This window comes from Lissotriton vulgaris, chromosome 4_1 (assembly GCF_964263255.1).
Source record: "Lissotriton vulgaris chromosome 4_1, aLisVul1.2, whole genome shotgun sequence".
NCBI lineage: Eukaryota > Metazoa > Chordata > Amphibia > Caudata > Salamandridae > Lissotriton > Lissotriton vulgaris.
This window is the reverse complement of record NC_141691.1, coordinates 1612774642-1612794405: the sequence shown is the minus strand read 5'-3', so window position 1 is coordinate 1612794405 and position 19764 is coordinate 1612774642.

The following is a 19764-nucleotide window of genomic DNA, read 5'->3' as shown; positions in this document are numbered from 1 at the left end:
TGCATGTGCACGGACCGTCACGGTAACACATCGGCAACCACATGTGCAAGCTTCCGGGACGGATGCTTCTTTTGCAACAGTGTTCAATCACTGGCGCCAACATGGCGGTGCACGTGTTCCGCGGGGGAGGTGCAGGCCAACACATCCTTCTGATGAAGTCAATGGACATGGCAGTTCATGACCCCCCCTACAGTCCCATTGCATCATCCACTGTACACCGCCCGGCCCAGCCCGGCCCGGGACCGACGAGCCAGGGCCGGTCCAGGACCGCTGTGCCAGGCATATCACCCACGGCGGCACATCCCCGTCCACAACCGCCGTGTCAGGCCCGGTCTGCACTTGCGTTATGAGGGTTGTGAGCATGATTGCGAAACTTCATATGTCATGCTCTATTTCATGTGTGTTCATACTATGCCCATCGATGTTCACACAATGTGCTACACATGTGCATGTCTACGTGTTGACGTCTGGTATTTCCCTACAGACGTTTCAACTTCTTCACATCTACACAGTACATCACGGCTGTATCGCCACATTCTGAATCTGTTGTCAGTGTGTTGTTAATGTGTGGTAATAACAATGGTGGGGGTACACATGCATTCAGTGCATGCGTATGTGTGTTACCTGTTGTGTCACCATGCATGTAATGTCCGTATGCTCACCATTTTCGGTGTTGTCATTGGTGCATGATGACATGGAGTGTGTGTATCATTATCGTTTTGTGCTTGCACGTGCATGTGTGTCTGTGATGAGGCTTGTACACATTTGGGTCATGACACATGTCTTGTTGGCAGTAATGTTGACATGAGACTAAGTTGCATTGCACATGTTGACCCACATCATGTTGCTAGTGGCTGTACATTGTTCATACGGCACTCCGTGTTGTAGTGACATTCAGAGATGCCACACATATGACAATTGTCCACAACATTTTTCTTGTTGCTAGTGTTGGATTACATGTGATTGAGTTGCACAGCCATGCGTTGTTTGTGAATTGACTTCTATTACATCTACTCCCACACAGGAGGGCTCCAAATGTCCATCGCCCATACACTGTGCTGGAGGATTTGGTTGACGAGGAGGTGATCAGGAAATTCCGGCTGGATTGACGTAGATTGATGGAGCTTGTAGACCAATTGTCTCCTCACCTGCAGCCACGAAGAACGTATCCAGGTTCTATTACACCCACAGCTAAGGTGATGGTGGCACTACACTTTTTTGCAACTGGCACCTTTCAGTACACAGTTGGACATGCTGGGGGGATGTCACAGTCCATGTTCAGCATGGTACTTCGGGATGTTCTAAAAGCCATGATGCTGTACAAGGATGACTACATCCATTTCCCACGGCCGGCAGAGTTGGCAGCAGTCAAAGCAGACTTCTATGCACTGGGCCAGATACCACACGTAGTGGGTTCCATTGATGGCACACATATCGGTCTCATTCCACCACGGGCAGGTGAGCAAGTAAATAGGAATCGGAAGCACTTCCATTCACTCAACGTGCAGGTGGTGTGCCTGGCCGACAACATCATATCCCATGTGTGTGCAAGATTTCCAGGCTCTGCACATGACTCCCACATCATGAGGAGCAGCATTGTCCCCCAACTGATGGCAAATCTGCGTCCAGAACGTGCGTGGCTTGTTGGTGAGTATGCTGTGGGGACAGTTGTGTTTTCTGTGTGGCATGGGGTACCCACCAATTCTGGTTGTGATATTTCTGTCTTTCATCCCCCTACATAGGCGACTCGGCGTACCCAAACAGGCCTTGGCTGCTGAGTCCCATACGTAATCCAACTACAGCTGGTGAAATGCGATACAATGATGCCCATGGAAGGACACGTAGAGTGGTGGAACGTACTTTTGGACTGCTGAAGTCTAGGTTTCGGTGCCTGGATAAGACAGGAGGGGCCCTGCCTTACTCACCAGGCAAAGTATGCAGGATCGTGATTGCCTGCTGCATGCTCCACAACCTGGCCTTGCGCAATAACATTGAACTGCTCTTGGACCCTGAAGACCAACAAGTTCCTCGGCCTCCCATCCCACCATGTCGACTGATTTACTTCCCTTGAATGTGAGTGACTACCTCTTGTGCCGGTTGCCAATGCGTTATGTATGTTTGCTGGTGGTGTGTGGATGTGGTGTGCATCAGCTGGGTGTTCTGGTATGTGATGTTTGCATGTGTGTGTGTTTATTTCTTTGGACATGCAAGTCTCCATGATGTGTGTCCTCTCATCCAGTGAATTTGTGATGAGTGTGGTTTCTGGAATGTTGCACTGCAGTGTGTTGTGATGGGTGTGATTCAGTTTCCTGACGTGTGTTTGCTGTCTCTGATTTTCCCTAGGTCATTCCCACAGCGGCATGATTCTGTACGACATGGATCCCTGCACCTGATAACGTCTGTTTCTGAGACAATCATGTGAATAAACATGGAGGCAACACATCATTGAGTGTGTAAGTGAAATTTATTTACAGGTTGTGCATTGGTGCTGGTGGATAATTACAAGTAAGTGTGGGGTGGGGGAGTGTGAGTTGACGGTCATGGTAGATGAAATGTCCGTGCTGACACCACATTGGGTGATGTCCGGCTAGTCCAACAGACCTGTGCCAATGCTTGGCTATGTGGGACAGGCTAGTTTGCGGGTGGATGGCAGGCTCAGACAGTGTCAGAGTCATTGTTGGCCCCTCTTTGAGCGTGTGGATGGAGCATCCCCACTGCTCTCACCCACTTCCAGCCTCGGACGGCCCCTCCGTCTTGGAGTCGGAACGGAGTCAGCTTGGGGGGCAGGTTGCTCAGGGGCCACATCCGTGTCCAGGGGCACAGGTGGCGGTGGCGGTGGTGTTGCTGACAGTGCATGCTGGACACTTGCTTGAGGGGGGGGTGTTGCAGGCTAAACATTCCCTCCACAGTGATGTCTGCTGGCCCATGATGTCCACTATTTGGCCAAGGCGGCTGTCAATGGACCGCAACATATTTGTGTTGTCAACCGAGTCCTGGTGGGCACGATCAGCCTGTTCCTGCCCAAGCTCATAGGAAGCCTGGATTCTGGCTAGGGCTTCCAGTGACTCAGCGCCAGGATGGGGTGGGTGTCCTTCCCCAGCTCGCCGGTGTGTGGTACTCCTGCTTGGGTGATGTGGCCTCGGCTCTCTCCTTTCCCGTCCACTCTTCCTGCTCGGCTGGGATGTCGATGGCCCTGCGTTGTGTGGTGGGTTAGGCAGGGTGGCACAGGCAGGAGTGGTGGTACTGGTGGTGGTGAAGGTGGTGGTGGTGGCTCTACAGCTCACTGTGGCAGGTTTTGCAAGAGTGACACAGGCAACGGTTGTCGAGGCGGGGATTTCCAGTGAGCCAGATGGCCCTGGCAGTGTGCTCGGGCCCGCTCCATCCTCCGCACCGGAGCTGGCTGTGGCATCGTCCCCAGAGAGTCCTGGATGTGAGTGAGGCGAGTCTTGCGGCCGGTTGCTGGTTTCACCAGTCAAATTACGATCACCTGAGGGACAAGATTGTGCTGATCAGTACTGTGTACATTACATGTTTATTTCCAATACATAACATTTCAGTGTCCTGTCGCACACACCCCACCCACCTCTCGACACACACCACCACCACCCTCCCTGTGGACATGGGGGCCTGTTGGGAGTTGTAGTAGTGACCTCTCGCACACACCCCACCCACCTCTCAACACACACCAACACCACCCTCCCTGTGGACATGGGGGCCTGTTGGGAGTTGTAGTAGTGACCTCTCACACACACCCCACACACCTCTCGACACAGACCACCACCACTCTCCCTGTGGACATGGGGGCCTGTTGGGAGTTGTAGTAGTGACCTCTCACACACACCACCCTCCCTGTGGACATGGGGGCCTGTTGGGAGTTGTAGTAGTAACCTCTCACACACCCCACCCACCACCACCACCCTCCCTGTGGACATGGGGGCCTGTTGGGAGTTGTAGTAGTGAACTCTCACACACCCCACCCACCACCACCACCCGCCCTGTGGACATGGGGGCCTGTTGGGAGTTGTAGTAGTGACCTCTCGCACACACCCCACCCACCTTTCGACACACACCACCACCACCCTCCCTGTGGACATGGGGGCCTGTTGGGAGTTGTAGTAGTGACCTCGCACACACCCCACCCACCACCACCACCCTCCCTGCGGACATGGGGGCCTGTTGGGAGTTGTAGTAGTGACCTCTCACACACCCCACCCACCACCACCACCCTCCCTGTGGACATGGGGGCCTGTTGGGAGTTGTAGTAGTGACCTCTCACACACCCCACCCACCACCACCACCCTCCCTGTGGACATGGGGGCCTGTTGGGAGTTGTAGTAGTGACCTCTCACACACCCCACCCACCACCACCACCCTCCCTGTGGACATGGGGGCCTGTTGGGAGTTGTATTAGTGACCTCTTGCACACACCCCACCCACCTCTCGACACACACCACCACCACCCTCCCTGTGGACATGGGGGCCTGTTGGGAGTTGTAGTAGTGACCTCTCACATACCCCACCCACCACCACCACCCTCCCTGTGGACATGGGGGCCTGTTGGGAGTTGTAGTAGTGACCTCTCACACACCCCACCCACCACCACCACCCTCCCTGTGGACATGGGGGCCTGTTGGGAGTTGTAGTAGTGACCTCTCGCACACACCCCACCCACCTCTCGACACACACCACCATCACCCTCCCTGTGGACGTTGGGGGCCTGTTGGGAGTTATAGTAGTGGACTCTCACACACCCCACCCACCACCACCACCCTCTCTGTGGACATGGGGGCCTGTTGGGAGTTGTAGTAGTGACCTCTCGCACACACCCCACCCACCTCCCGACACACAACACCACTACCCTCCCTGTGGGCATGGGGGCCTGTTGGGAGTTGTAGTAGTGACCTCTCACACACCCCACCCACCACCACCACCCTCCCTGTGGACACGGGGGCCTGTTGGGAGTTGTAGTAGTGACCTCTCACACACCCCACCCACCACCACCACCCTCCCTGTGGACATGGGGGCCTGTTGGGAGTCGTTTACATTTTGGTGAGTATGTGGCCTACATGCATAGGTTGGGGCCTGGGAGATGAGTCTTCTCAGTTGTGTGAGGCAGACCATGTCGTTGTGATTGTGGTGCTTGGTTTGTACTTACCAGCCTCTTCCCTTCCTCAATTCCTTCCAGGCTCTCTGGGTGCAGTATGCCCAGGACCTTTTCCTCCCAATCAGTGTACGTTATGGGCTCGGGGGGTGTGCCGCCGCCAGTGTGCTGTGCTCGTAGATGGTTTTTGGCACGGATGCCTTTGACCCTGGTTTTCAGGTCATGCCACCACCTCTGGATCTCGTGCTTTGTCCTTGGCACGGTCCCTGACGCATTCACCAGAATTACGATCCTGTCCCACATGTGATTTTTGTGAGCCACGGTGGTCTGCTGGACTAGTGTCCTGAATATGTGGGGTTCAACACGGATGATTTCATCCACCATAACCTTCAACTCTGTCTCCGTGAATTTAGGTTTTTTTTTGGGTGCCATGGTGTGTGGTGCTCAAGGTGTGGGTTGATTGAGTTGGGAGGTGCAGTTGTGTGGTGTGTAGGAATGTTGTGGTGGGTGTTTGTGTGGTGGGTGTGTTTGGGTGGTGGTTGTATGTGTGCAATTGGTGTTTGCTGTCCGTCGCCTTGGGCCTCTTGCTAGCAGCTATGCTGTGATGCAAAGGATTGTGGTAGTGGGTGGGAGTCATTTTATAGTCTGTGTCGTGATTGTGTCCCAATGGTTGTTGGCAGTCAGCTGCTAGTTGGGTGTGTTGACTAGTGTGGATTAGTAGGTTTTTGGGGGGTGTCATTGTGGCTTGTGATTGGTGTAGGTGTTTAAGGTGGGTGGTAGTCCTGTTTCGTGTGTTTCCTATTAACTTCCGTCACACATTTTGTCATTGGTTTTACGGTAGGGATGTTGTTCGTGTTGGCCTTCCGCTGAGATGCACCGTTTCTCATTGCATTGTGTCCGCTGCGGCCGTGGATTGAGGTGCGTACTGGGGAACAAGCGGCGTTATCCTAATCGCAGACACGTAGCCTCCGCAGGTATTGCGGTGGCTGTGGCTGTTCCCGCGGTCATGTTCGTCCGCGGCGGTCGGTGTTTCTTCGGTTCCGTCCGCTTGCGGAGGTCTCAGGTGTACTCCGTTCGCCGCGGACGGAGTTTGCTGTGGTCCGTCCGCTGCGGTCGTAGTTTCGTCCCATTTTTATCCTAATTGCTACGGAGGTTTATCCGCGGAGCGGTCCGGAGTATCTTTGCCGCTTCCTTGGTGGACGGAACCAGTTTCCGTCCGCGATCCTAATCGGCTCCTAAGTTTGGGAAATGTCAGGTAGTATGATCTAAAAGTGTGTAACTAATTCCTGCAATGTCAATCTACCATCTAGGAGACTTAGCATATCCCAATATTCCACGGTTGTTGGCAATGCTAAGGAATCCTTCAACACCAGGGGAATTCTGCTCAACGAGGCCCATGGAAGAAGACGCTGGCCAGTGGAATAGGCTTTTGAGCTCCTGAAAGCCAGATTCAGATGTCTGGACCAGACTAGTGGAGTACTCCTCTACTTTCCTGGTAAGGTGTGTAAGATCATTGTGGCCTGCTGCATACTCCACAACATTGCCCTGTGACAGAACATACCATACATCTTACAGGATGCAGGCCATGAAGATCCACTGGGTGGGGGCCCTGAAATGCCAACTGAAGATGATGATATTGGTGAAGAGGAAGGAGCTGACTTGTGTCAGGATCTCATCCAGAACTACTTCTCCTGATGTATTGTGCAGTGTAAGATGTGATAACTTTGACTAGTCTTGCTACACTTGTAGTCAGATTGTGATGAGGATGCTAATGCTACACACTAGCAATAGATGGGTCTGGATATATCTGTGGGAAATTGTTTGTATTGTAAGAGTGGCTTTGTTCATCTGTAAATGTTGCCTTAGACTGTGTTCTTTAGAACTTGACAATGTGATGTGTGTCATATGTATGTTTTCTTAGCTAATCTCTCTGTGTTGGTCGGTTTTAGATACCTTCTGGATATTTGAGTTGTGACATTAGCACGTATATGATGCTGTTCATACATAAGAAGTGGGCATGAATTGGTACTGAGAATGCCTGCCACAGAGACATGTGGGTAATTTGTTGCCCTGTCTTTTGTGTCCATACTAGATAAATTAATTGAGCGATTTTTGATTAAATGTACTTTCTTTTGTTAATGATTTTTTTATTCTGGTGTTTATTTGACCACTGGGGCCACATTAATCTACTGCCAGCTCCATACTATAGAGTTGTAGGTAAGCTCAGTTCTTATTTGAGTAACTCTGCTGTACTTTGACCATATCAGTAATTGAGTCTCACTTAACAGTCCTCTCTGGTTACCTTTTTTAGATAGGCCCACATTTGATGTTAATTGTTGGGCCTTTGAATTTTAAGACTTCTGCATCGATATGTATGTTCTACATATACTCTGGCAGTATTCTCCAGCACATCTAGGTATATAGTTATATGAGGATGTTCATATCTCAGGTTAGGCATGCTTTTTGTACTTGTTCCATTTCCATCTTTCCGCTTTAGATGTTACTGTTGACAAGTGACCTCTTATATACATGCAATAGAAATTTTTGCCAATTACTTTTCCATGTGCCCTTGATTGTTCATCTCTGTGGAAGTGGCTTATCAGTAGGTGTTTTATTTTTACTTCAAGAACCTGCGGTATTTTACTCACAGTAATATCTTGAAACTCTGGGTGTTTTTTCTCGTTCTAACACAGGTTCTATATCTACATGACTATTGGGCACATCCTGCTTCTAATCTTAGACACACATCGCTCGGTGAGACATCATGACTCCTCCTTGTTTCCTTTGGCTCCGCTTGTGCCCTTGCTTTTTTATAGTATTTGGTGTATTTAGTCTCACAATTCCCTGTTCATCAGATCACTGGCTGTGAGCTTTTGTTGAGCACCCTGCGCAGTCATACAACAAGTGTGAGTGCACCCCATGCAGATGGCCTTCTGCTAATGAACATGTTTCATACAGACAGCACAGTGATGAAGGATATGCTCATTTTTCAGTTACTTCCAAAACGCGCTTTGGCTCTTTTCTGTTCATGAAAACACTAATGTTGAACATTTGATTTATAGAAACATAAGCATAGACTGAATAATTGTTGTTTACTTTTTTTGAGAATGCTTTGCCCTGTATGTGTATTGCTCACTTGCTTTTTTATTTTCCTAGTTTTAAGATAATTAGCGAGTTTTGTTATTTGCGCTGTGTTATATTTTTTGTTTTGTATGTAATTGCTTAATTACAGTATTGTTGTGGGTGCTTTCCCACTTAATACATGAACATTTTCGAAAATATGTTCTTGTTTTTTCGTTTCTATGTATAAAATGCTCATATATAAAATAGTTTTTGTAATTGAATATATTTTTGCACTTTGTATAAATACATTCTAAAAACCATTGGTCTGGAACAGAACAATTTGTATATCATGGACGGACTGCAATTTATAATATGATATAGTTTTGGAGAAGTTTTTGTTGTTGTTAAATGTTTTATTTCCCTGCTTCCTTCTCCAAACCCATTCAGGTCAGTCAGGGACCCTCTTTGTTTTTCAGCAAAGCCGGTACCAAGACAGCTTGGACAGTGATAAAATTGGAAGTTATCTGGCTACCATTGGACTTGTTCCTTTTGGCACTTTGGTCCTAATGCAATGTGTGTGCCATCATGTGATCCAACACAATTGCGTTGTGCCCAATTCATGCTATCCTTCCTTCACATTGGCTAATTCCTCATTTTGTATGAACTGGATTTAGCTGTATATTTGTCTCCTCATTCTAGGCCAAAGTGCTTGTAGCACATCACTGACATTTGTTTGTGACATTTCACCAGATGCGAGCAGTGCTGAATTGAAATGGTCCTGTGGTCAGGAACTGTTGCACTAACATGTGTCCGTTTATTTGTTCATTTGATGTAGGATTCCTTTTGTGAGGTAGTCCAATTTGGCTCCAGCTGATGATGTAGACCTAATTGATTGTTGACTATTGTGTGGGATATTCTCAGATGTATACCCTCCTTCCATGTTGCGAAAGTCTGCAAGTGATTATGTGATCACTGACCCAGAATAACTGAGTCATGTCTTATTTGCTGGTTTTCTCTGACATTGTGTCAGCCTATGATTTGAACAATGGAATACAGTTGTTCTCAGCCCAGACACCTGTGTGTATGTGTTGTTGTAACATGTCAGTGATTTTGAATTGAACACTGTTTACATGCAACATATCCATGCTTCCAGAAGTCACTAGTCTTGACATTGCAAAGTTCACCCAGCAGTACATTCACATTGTTATATGTGAGAATGACACCAGGAGACAATGCTTTGGTGATGTGTGTTTAAATGAAGTAAACAAGGATAAGATAAAGATATTACCTTAAAATTCAACAGTGCAAACAAAAAGTGTAGTCTTCAGTTATGGTCGATGAAACCATTCTAGTAGTCATTATGGTCAGGAGTTTAAAGTCCAATTTACTGCTCCCATCAGACATGGAAAAGTACCAGGAATATTCCAACAAAGTGAATGTATAGCACACCCGGTAGGATATTAGGGTCAAGGTATCTTATTGGCTGTAGTGGGTGTCCTGCCATCCTGAGCTCGTTGGTTTTTGCGTGGACGTCCCCTTGCTCTCATAGAAGAGGGACCAGGAGCTGCTGAGACAGGGGAATGTGCAGGAGTGTTATCCTCTGGCAGGGCCTCTCTTCCCGCCATGGCTTCAGCAGATGTTGATGTGTGAATGTAGTTGGGCCACAGGAAGGGGTAGATGTAGGTGGAAAAGCCCTGCAGAGGGTGGTGTGAATGTCCCACAGCACCCCAACCAAGGAGGCCATCTAGGTGACGATGTCGGCCACCTTGGTGTGGATACTTGCCACCTCGGTGTGGACAACAGCCACTTCAGTGTGGATGTCAGCAGCCTTCCAGTAAATGTTCCTCTGCATCATCTTCATTTCCCATATTTCAGACTATACCTGGCCCATCACACTTTAGTAGTCCTGGTTGACTTCCAGGACTTGGGTGATGCCAGCCTGGGTGTTCCTGGCCTAAGTGGACTCACTCTGCAGGCCCACAGTTATCCTACCCCCTGTCCCTGTGCCCTTGACAAAGTTCAGTTCAGTTCAGAAAAACTCTATTTCGATCACATTAGATCAAAAAGTAGTAAACAAAACACAACACATACAATCATAAAATAGCACAACATTACTCTTGAAACAGATACAACTCGATACATAAAACAGAAGGAACTTTAAATGCTCATTTATTAGTCCATTTCAGAAGTAGAATCTGAGAAAAATTTCACAATGAGAATTCATTTTTAAAATGCTTTTAAAGTAGCAGTATATGAAAGGTAAAGTTATTTCATAAAACGAAGACATATTTTTAGCAGCAGGGCATCTAGTAGCAACATAGAGGACATAGGCACCCAGGGAAGGGTGGCATTTAAAAACTCTCGAGTGCGTATTTTGCCTGTCTAATCTACATTGCCATCAGAAATTTGGCCATGCAGAATACTACAATCTGGCCTGAATATGTCTTCAGTATTCTGAACGCCTCCTGGTGCTTCCTGATTCCCAGTTTCCTGCAAAGAGGGGCAATCCGCTTGACTCAGGAATGTTTGTAAAACGTTCAGATGAATGCAACATGCTTGAGTGGCTGAGTACAGGGCTCAACAACAGTATTCATTTCTTTGTGCCATTTCCTTCTAAAAGTATTTACAAGTAGGCATCCATACCTAAATTGTAGGCACAGTTTCCTTGCTAATGGAGGGACATGGGCCTTCTCATTTATAAATAAAAAAGCCACCCCTGGATGTGAGAATTTAGCCACTGTGAAGATTGGATTTCTATGGATTTGGTCACAGCCCACATGCACTTTGGGACCCCTTCCATGAGGCCTAGGTACTCAGGGTGTTTCTACCTGGCCCCCATTTCTTTTTTCTTCTTCTTTTTTTCTGTGACTTGGTTCAAGCTGAGGCACAAGATGGCTGCTAACACTTCCTGGTTTATGTGTTGGGAGCCAATCAGATCTGAGCATGACACTGGAAAAGGTCACAGATCCTCTAAGTCCCTTTATATACAGATGTGTATTTCCTTAATATTTAAAACGTACTGAACGGATTTGCACCAAATTCTAAAAGGTACTTCTTTGGCCCAACATCCAGCTTCCTGCCAAATTTGGTGTAATTCCATTGAGCAGTTGGGGCTGTAGCCGTATCTAAAGTTCCTATGGAAATTATCATGTGGAGAAACCCCCCCCTTTTTCCCGGCCCCCGGTTGTCCGATTACCCCAAAACTTTCAAGACAGCAGCTGAATTGAGTGTCAAACTAGTTTTAAAAATTTGGAAGTATTAGTCAAACAAAGTCAAAGTTATTTGCAAATGAAAAAAAATTCTTCCTGTGAAAACTACATACTAACTCTAGCTACCTACTGGTATATATTATATATATATATATATATATTCACTGAAAAAAACCAGAGGTTTCACACCAGTTATAGTTAGGAATTAGCATTTAAAAAACCTATTAAATTCACTGAAAAAACCAGAGGTTTCACACCAGTTATAGTTAGCTGGAAATTTTACTGACATAAAACCATTGAAATTCCCACGTTATAGTTAGTCGAACTCACTATAACTTGCGCGTGCAATGCACTGCTGATGACATCACATATTACATCACTCATGACATGGTCAGTGACATCACTCATGACATCACTGATGACACCATCCAGTGAATGTGTATCTTTCTGAAAAATAAATATGTTTTATATATGTTTATGTAAAGGTCGATGGAAGAATAAATGTTTAAATTATTGTCTTAATTAATGGGTTTTTTAAAAAAATTGATTGGTTAACTGGCTTATTAAGTGTATCATAGTGAATACATATATTGGCGAGTAATATTTAAATATATGTATCAGTGTTTCACTTTGTGTATAAGTGGCTGTATGGGTTGGTGAGTAGCTACATGTGTGTGTATATGGGTTATTATATGTTTTTTTAGTATCAGTATGAGTGTCTGTATAGTTTGGTGGGGGTGTTACTTAGCACATAGATGTATCAATGACTGACTCACTGTTTGTATGTTTTTTTAAAACAGCATATGTGCAGGACTGTATGAGTGGATGAGTGTGTATATGTGTGTGTTACTGATTGAATGCCTGTCTCACTAGTGTGTTTATCAGTAACAAGATATGTTTTAATCTAGTATATGTGAGTATTGATGTATATAAGTCAGTATATGTGAGAGTGAGAGATTGTAAGAGTTCCTGTTTAAATAAGTATGTGTTTCTATAAGTGATTGTTTAAGAGAGTACATATGTGTAAGTTTCCTTAGAAGTAAGGTGGTAGTGTGTGTAAATCTGTATATGCAAATAAATGGATGTTTATTAGTTTATTTGCATGTGTGAGTATATGTGTGAGTAACTTTTTGATGACTGTCGGTGTGTTACAGGATGAATAGGGGTATCACTACATATGATGAGTGAGTATATGTATGAGTGACTATATAAAACTGTTGGTGAATGTGCGAATGTGTATATAGATGGTGAAATTACTGAATTGGTTGTTGTAACTGGTATGGGTATATCCACTTTTTTGAAAATGTTAGTTTCTATTTTTGAATATGTGTTTCAAAGGTTACTTTACAGTGAAAGGAGGTCTGTCACTGTGTCACAAGGATGGTGTCATCAGTGATGTCATGAGTGATGTCACTGACCATGTCATGAGTGATGTAATATGTGATGTCATCAGCAGTGCATTGCACGCGCAAGTTATAGTGAGTCCGACTAACTATAACTTGGGAATTTCAATGGTTTTATATCAGTAAAATTTCCAGCTAACTATAACTGGTGTGAAACCTCTGGTTTTTTCAGTGAATTTAATAGGTTTTTTAAATGCTAATTCCTAACTATAACTGGTGTGAAACCTCTGTTTTTTTCAGTGAATTTCATAGGTTTTTTTAATACTAATTTCTAACTATAACTGGTAAGAAACCTTAGTTTTTTTCTGTGAATTTCATAGGTTTTTTAACTGCTAATGTTTAACTTTTTATAGGGCTTTATACCTATGTACTTTGTAGTGAATTTCTAAGCTTATTTTTTCGCAAATGTCTATAGCTGAGAAAGGTATGTTTTTCTATAAATGAACCCTATATTGTATATTAAGATAATATTTTTGTTTTAAAATAGTATTTTACTTTTTTTTTATATTTGACTCTGGAGCGCTCCCGGTGCGCGTACCGGTGAACGCCCCGGTGCGCGTACCGGTGCGCGTCCCGTCAGCGCACCAACAAAAAAAAAGAAAAAAAAATTAATGAAGGAGTGAGCATGAAGAATGGGGACAGAGAGAGTGGTGTTAAGAGAAAGAGAGCTAGAGGGAGGAACACAGAGGGATTGTGTAATAGATAGTAAGACAGAGAAAAGGTGTAAGAGGAAGTAACTGAGAAAAAGAAAATGAATAAGGGAGCAAAAGAAGAGAAGAAAGAGGAAGAAGACTAAAGCAGAGGTTCTGGGAAAATGTGAATGGGTGATGAAAGTAAAACGAAGGAGACTTAAGTATGGGGAATGGCAGATAGTGACGGAACCAGAGAAAAAAAACAGTAGTGACGGAGGGAAAGAAAATAGCAGTGAGTGTAAGTTAAGAGGAGTGAAAGAGGGTGGATATAAGTGAATAATGGTAAGACATGGGGAGTGACAGAGAGAAAGAAGAGAGAGAGTAAAGGAAGGGGTGTCACAAAGGGATTAGCGAACCAGTAAAAAAGGTAAGTGAAGGAGTGTGGATAAGCAGAGGTAATGAAAGAAGTTGAATGTGGTAGGAAGTAAACATGGAGGATAAGAATAAGTGTGGGAAGCAAAGTAAGGAAACAGGGGTGAGGTAGAGTGAGAGAAAAGTAGTGAGGTTAAAGCAACGGGTGATAAGAAAGTACATTTTGTAAACACACTTACCATATAATTAATGAAAACTTGTATATGTGAAAGACAAAAGAAAAAACCCGTTATAATTAGTTAAAAATTTATATTAAAATAGAAGAAACAGTTCAAGAGGTTAAAAAATCTAAAAAAGTTTACTAAGAAATAAAGCAATAGTGAAGGATACAAAAACAGAAATAAAGTAATGTAGAAAGAGAAAAAAGAAGGAATAAGAAATAGAAAGAGAACAAATTACTGAAGGTAAGTAAGATACTAAAAGAATGTGAGATACCAAAACGAAATCAGGAAAGATAAGAAAGTAAAAGGAAAATGAGTGAAAAGGAGAGTATTCTGAATGAAGAACTGTTAATAAAAAAGAGGAATAGAAGATGACTGAGAGTGAGTGAAGGGGAGTCACAGAGTGAAGGGATGAAGGGAATGAGGTTAATATAGAACGATGGATGAAACAGGAGTGAGAGAGTAAGTACACAGAAAAATAAAGGGAAGGACTAAGTGAACTACAGTACAATGAGTGCGAAAGAAAAAAAATGGAGAAAAAGAAAGAAAGAGAGGGGAAGAAAACTAAAGCAGTGGTACTGAGAGAATGTGAAAAAGATAAAAAGTGGTGGAAGGAAGAGAGGAAATGCAGACAGTTCAAATTGAATTGAGAAGTTGTGAATGAAGTGCAGTAAAGGAACAGCGATGAAACAAACTTAAAAAAGCAGTGTAAATGAGTAAAGAGAGGTAAATAAGGGTGAAAAAGGAAAATGAGTGTGAGACAATGTGAATACAATATAAATTACACAATGCAAACTATACAATAACTTCTACAATATGTTACATTATTTATTTTTGCTGTTCTCAGAATATATTGAATTTCACTTAAATTAGTGAGTTCAAAGTCTTCATCATATAACAGCGGGAAAAAAAAAACACAATCTAAAAGATTGTGTTTAAAAAAAACCATTCAAACATACATCTCATATATGTACACTAATCTTTGATTCACTTACTTTTCCGTGAGGCCAAATAGAAGATAGTGAAGGTCCTTTTGGTGGAAAAAAAGTCTGCTGTGCTCTATAACTTCCATTTCATCGACTTCCTATGAAAAAAGATCTAAGAACATCATACCTTACACTTTCCTCACGGCCAATTTGTGTCAGATATATCAGTATTTTTTACTTTGAGATCCACTTAAAGTATCTATATGAGATAAATAATTTAAAACATTAGTTTAACTAACTAACTAACTTTTATTATCTATTCCCGTCTTCAAAGGCCAATTCCCTTTACTAAAATTTTGGTTTTAAAAACACTAGATAAGAATTTGTAGAGTCATAAGGCAAACGTTGTTTATAAGTTAAATGAGAATCATTGCAGTAACTCCATCCTTTTTCACATTTTAAGTAGCATGTATAATGTCCTGAGGTTGTCGAAAAACCGTCATGATAAATAATAGCTTCAGTTGTAAATGTTCTTCCTGAAATTGATAACTGAGAAGCCACAAAATTTTTGATAGAAGTTGTCAATTTAGTTCCATCAGGTCTACATCGTTGTAAAACTAAAATGATATACTGCCCATAACATTGTATAAATAATGTGGATAGCATTGGATAGTTACATTGGGTACACACCATATTATGATCTGCTGCTTTAACTAGATTTTTAAATGACACTGATTTACAGTCAGGTAAAGTCAAATATATAAATCTTTCAGTGTCTATTCTAGTAGTACTTGATGAACTACAATTGTGGCAGTCATGCTGCCATTGATAAGAAAGGCTGAAAAGATTATTTATATCTACATCTTCATCTTCCAAAACACCAAACATATACATTAAAAATTCCTGACAATCCTGCTGAATGTTCTGTGAAAATTTATCTTGACCAGAACACATATCTAAAATATTTCGAATTTCTGTTAATTTCTATTTTTGCTCTATCACTGCTACATTTCTGAAACACAGAATTCAATAAACCACACAATCTTTGATCCCGATTTTCAACAATCTGTTCTTGTAAAATTTTAAGAAAAAAAACAACATTAACCACTACATTAGCATAGCAGTTGACACCAAAACTATTTTCAAACTGAAATCCAACAACATTTTCTTCGGTGTGTTACTGCTACAACGCATCTTTTACAACGTAATGCTGTTACAACGCAGCTATTACATCGCAAATACCATTACAATGCATGCCATTACAACGCATGGCATTACATAGCAGATGCTATTACAACGCATACCATTACATCGTAAGTATTGGTAAGTATTTAATTTTTTTTAAATTTTATTTAATATTTTATAATTGATTTAATTATTATTAATTATAAAAAAATATTTATTTCGTTTTAAAATATTATAAATTAAATATATTAATTTAAGTATTTTTTTAAATAAGTATGAGTATAGGAGTATATGTTTTGGGGTACTGATGTATATGTTTTGGGGTGTTTGGGTATTTTTAGGTTTTAGGGCAGTGTTTGGGTTTTGGGGTACAGGGGTGTTTTTAGGTTTTAGGGCAGTGTTTGGGTTTTGGGGTACAGGGGTGTTTTTAGGTTTTTGGGCAGGGTTTGGGTTTTGGGGTACAGGGGTGTTTTTAGGTTTTAGGGCAGGGTTTGGGTTTTGGGGTACAGGGGTGTTTTTAGGTTTTAGGGCAGTGTTTGGGTTTTGGGGTACAGGGGTGTTTTTAGGTTTTAGGGTAGGGTTTGGGTTTTGGGGTACAGGGGTGTTTTTAGGTTTTAGGGCAGGGTTTGGGTTTTGGGGTACAGGGGTGTTTTTAGGTTTTAGGGCAGGGTTTGGGTTTTGGGGTACAGGGGTGTTTTTAGGTTTTAGGGCAGGGTTTGGGTTTTGGGGTACAGGGGTGTTTTTAGGTTTTAGGGCAGGGTTTGGGTTTTGGGGTACAGGGGTGTTTTTAGGTTTTAGGGCAGTGTTTGGGTTTTGGGGTACAGGGGTGTTTTTAGGTTTTAGGGCAGGGTTTGGGTTTTGGGGTACAGGGGTGTTTTTAGGTTTTAGGGCAGTGTTTGGGTTTTGGGGTACAGGGGTGTTTTTAGGTTTTAGGGTAGGGTTTGGGTTTTGGGGTACAGGGGTGTTTTTAGGTTTTAGGGCAGGGTTTGGGTTTTGGGGTACAGGGGTGTTTTTAGGTTTTAGGGCAGGGTTTGGGTTTTGGGGTACAGGGGTGTTTTTAGGTTTTAGGGTAGGGTTTGTGTTTAGGGATAATTAAATTATATTTACTATTTTAAAATTTATTAAAATATATTTAATAAATTAAATTAATTATTTTACACTAATTACATTTTTTAATTAAATTAATTAATTAAATTTAATTAAATTAATTAAATTAAATAATTAATTGTTATTAATTTAATTTAATTTCATTATCAAAAATATGTACTTTAAACTAATTACCTTTTTTATTAAATTAAATTAATTACTATTTTTATTAAAATTACATTTATTAAATAGATATTATTTATTAAATAGATATTATTTAATTAAATTAATTTAATGACAATTTTAAAATGTGTTTTAATTAAATTATTTTAAATAAATTAATTATAATAAACTAAATAACATTTTTAAAAAAAGCTATACTTACCTATACTTACGATGTAATGCCATGCGTTGTAATAGCATTTGCGATGTAATGCCATGCATTGTAATGACATCCGTTGTAATGTATCCCGCGTTGTAAAATCTGCGTTGTAACGGAACGCGTTGTAATACATCGCGTTGTACTGACACCAATCCTTTTCTTCACAATTCTTTTTCTTCCTGTTTTCAATTACAGTTTTGTCTACTTTTTGTCTTTTTGCTACTTCCTCACTGCAATTATCCTCATTTCTTCTTTTTCGGCCTACCACACGTTTTTCAAACAGAGGATATTGAGGCAAATGTGGAGCATACTCTCTTCTTAACCTATTGTATTCTTTAACACAATCTAGATCTGCACAAATTTTTGTCTCATCACACTCAATCAAGTATAATCCTGATAAAGTTCTGACTCGGGATAATGCCACATATGCCATACCCTCTTTAAACACAGATCTTCCAATGTTCACTAAAGCATTATCTACACTTAAACCTTGAGATTTATGAATTGTTACTGCATATGCCAAACAAACAGGAAACTGTTTTCGGCGAACATATAAGTCTTTTACAAGTAAAAATCTAGCAGAACAACGACTGATTTGTTGTACTTGCTCAATGCCATCAAATTTTATTTTTAAAAATTCAATTCCATCTCTATTTCTATAATTCACAAAATCAACAACATTACCCATTGCTCCATTTACCAGACCTCTTTCAACATTTGAATTCCTTCTCAAAATGATACGACAATTTAAACACACATTCAGAGTCTTTTCAAAACCAGCTGTTTTAGAAATACTTTTCTCTAATGAATCCAATTTAGTTTTCACATTTTCAGACAAAACAATTGTTGCACCCATATGCTCTATTTTATCTATTGCTTCCAGTTTCACAATCTCTTCATTTTCTAACTCTAACATTTTGTTGTTGAAGATGGAACATTCTTGCAGAGTTGGCATCAAACATATCCCAGATTTCTTCTCAGTCATTTTTTTAAAAATATTCTCTGGAAGAATGTTTTCATTTGGATACAAATTTGAAATTATTCGATCATGTAAAGCGTCTTTCCCAAGCTCGCTTACTTTTCCAATTCTTACATCTTGTAGAATATTTTTATAATCTTCATCCTTTGCCTGTCGCATATTTTGAAGCAGTTCAGCATATTTAAAATGTAACCATATATTAACGTTTCCAATGCTTCCAAGGGACTTCCTAGTATCTTCATGTGTGAGCATTTTAAACACTGGTTGTCCTTTTACTGGAGTCAACTGCAATAGATCTCCAAAAACAATAATGTGTTTTCCTCCAAATAACACATCATACTCTGTTCTAAGAATTTCTTGCATTCTCAAATGCACAAAAGCAAGCATTAGATTTGAGACCATGCTTACTTCATCAATAATAAGAAGTTTCATTTTCTTCAAGACTCTTGAAACTTCAGAACACGCATCTCCAGATAATTTGTTGTAATGCAATATATTATCATGCTCAACTGGCAGCATCAGTAAACGATGTAGAGTAATCCCTTTAATGTTATGTGCTGCCAGACCAGTTGGAGCAGTTACAACACAAGACAGCGGTGAATCAGTCCTTTTCTGCAGATAACTTGCAATGGATTTAATCAGAAAACTTTTTCCTGTCCCCGCTTCTCCACTTACATACAGTCGGACAGGGTCAAATGATGTACATGAGCACTCTTTTTTCTCATGTCTGAATCCATGTTCAATCTGCTCTGTGACTTCATCATATATCTTTTTCTGCTCAACGTTTAGTTGCTTTACCAAATCTTCTAAGTTAACTCCATCCTCTCGAGCTTGTTCCATAGCTCTTTCCACCTCATCCATGGCAGTGGCAGCTTCATTTAGGATAATAGGTCCTCCTAGTGGATCCTGACTCAATGAAGTAGAACTCTGACTATCTTGAGAACTGTCTCTAGCTATCTCTTCAGCAATTGTGGTTTCTTGCTCTATTTCTTCGTTCAACATTTGCAGATAATTTAGAAAAATAGGACATTCTATAGTATCCTTAGTTGCATTAAAGGAGTCTTCATAACAGAGAAAATCTCCAAGTAGTTCCTCTTCTGTACGCCATGGCTTAAAGAGTTGCAAAAGAGCTACATAGTAAAATTCTCTTTTGTCTGGAGCTTCACAACTCAATTTTCGATGATTAATCAAATGGCTTTTTTTCT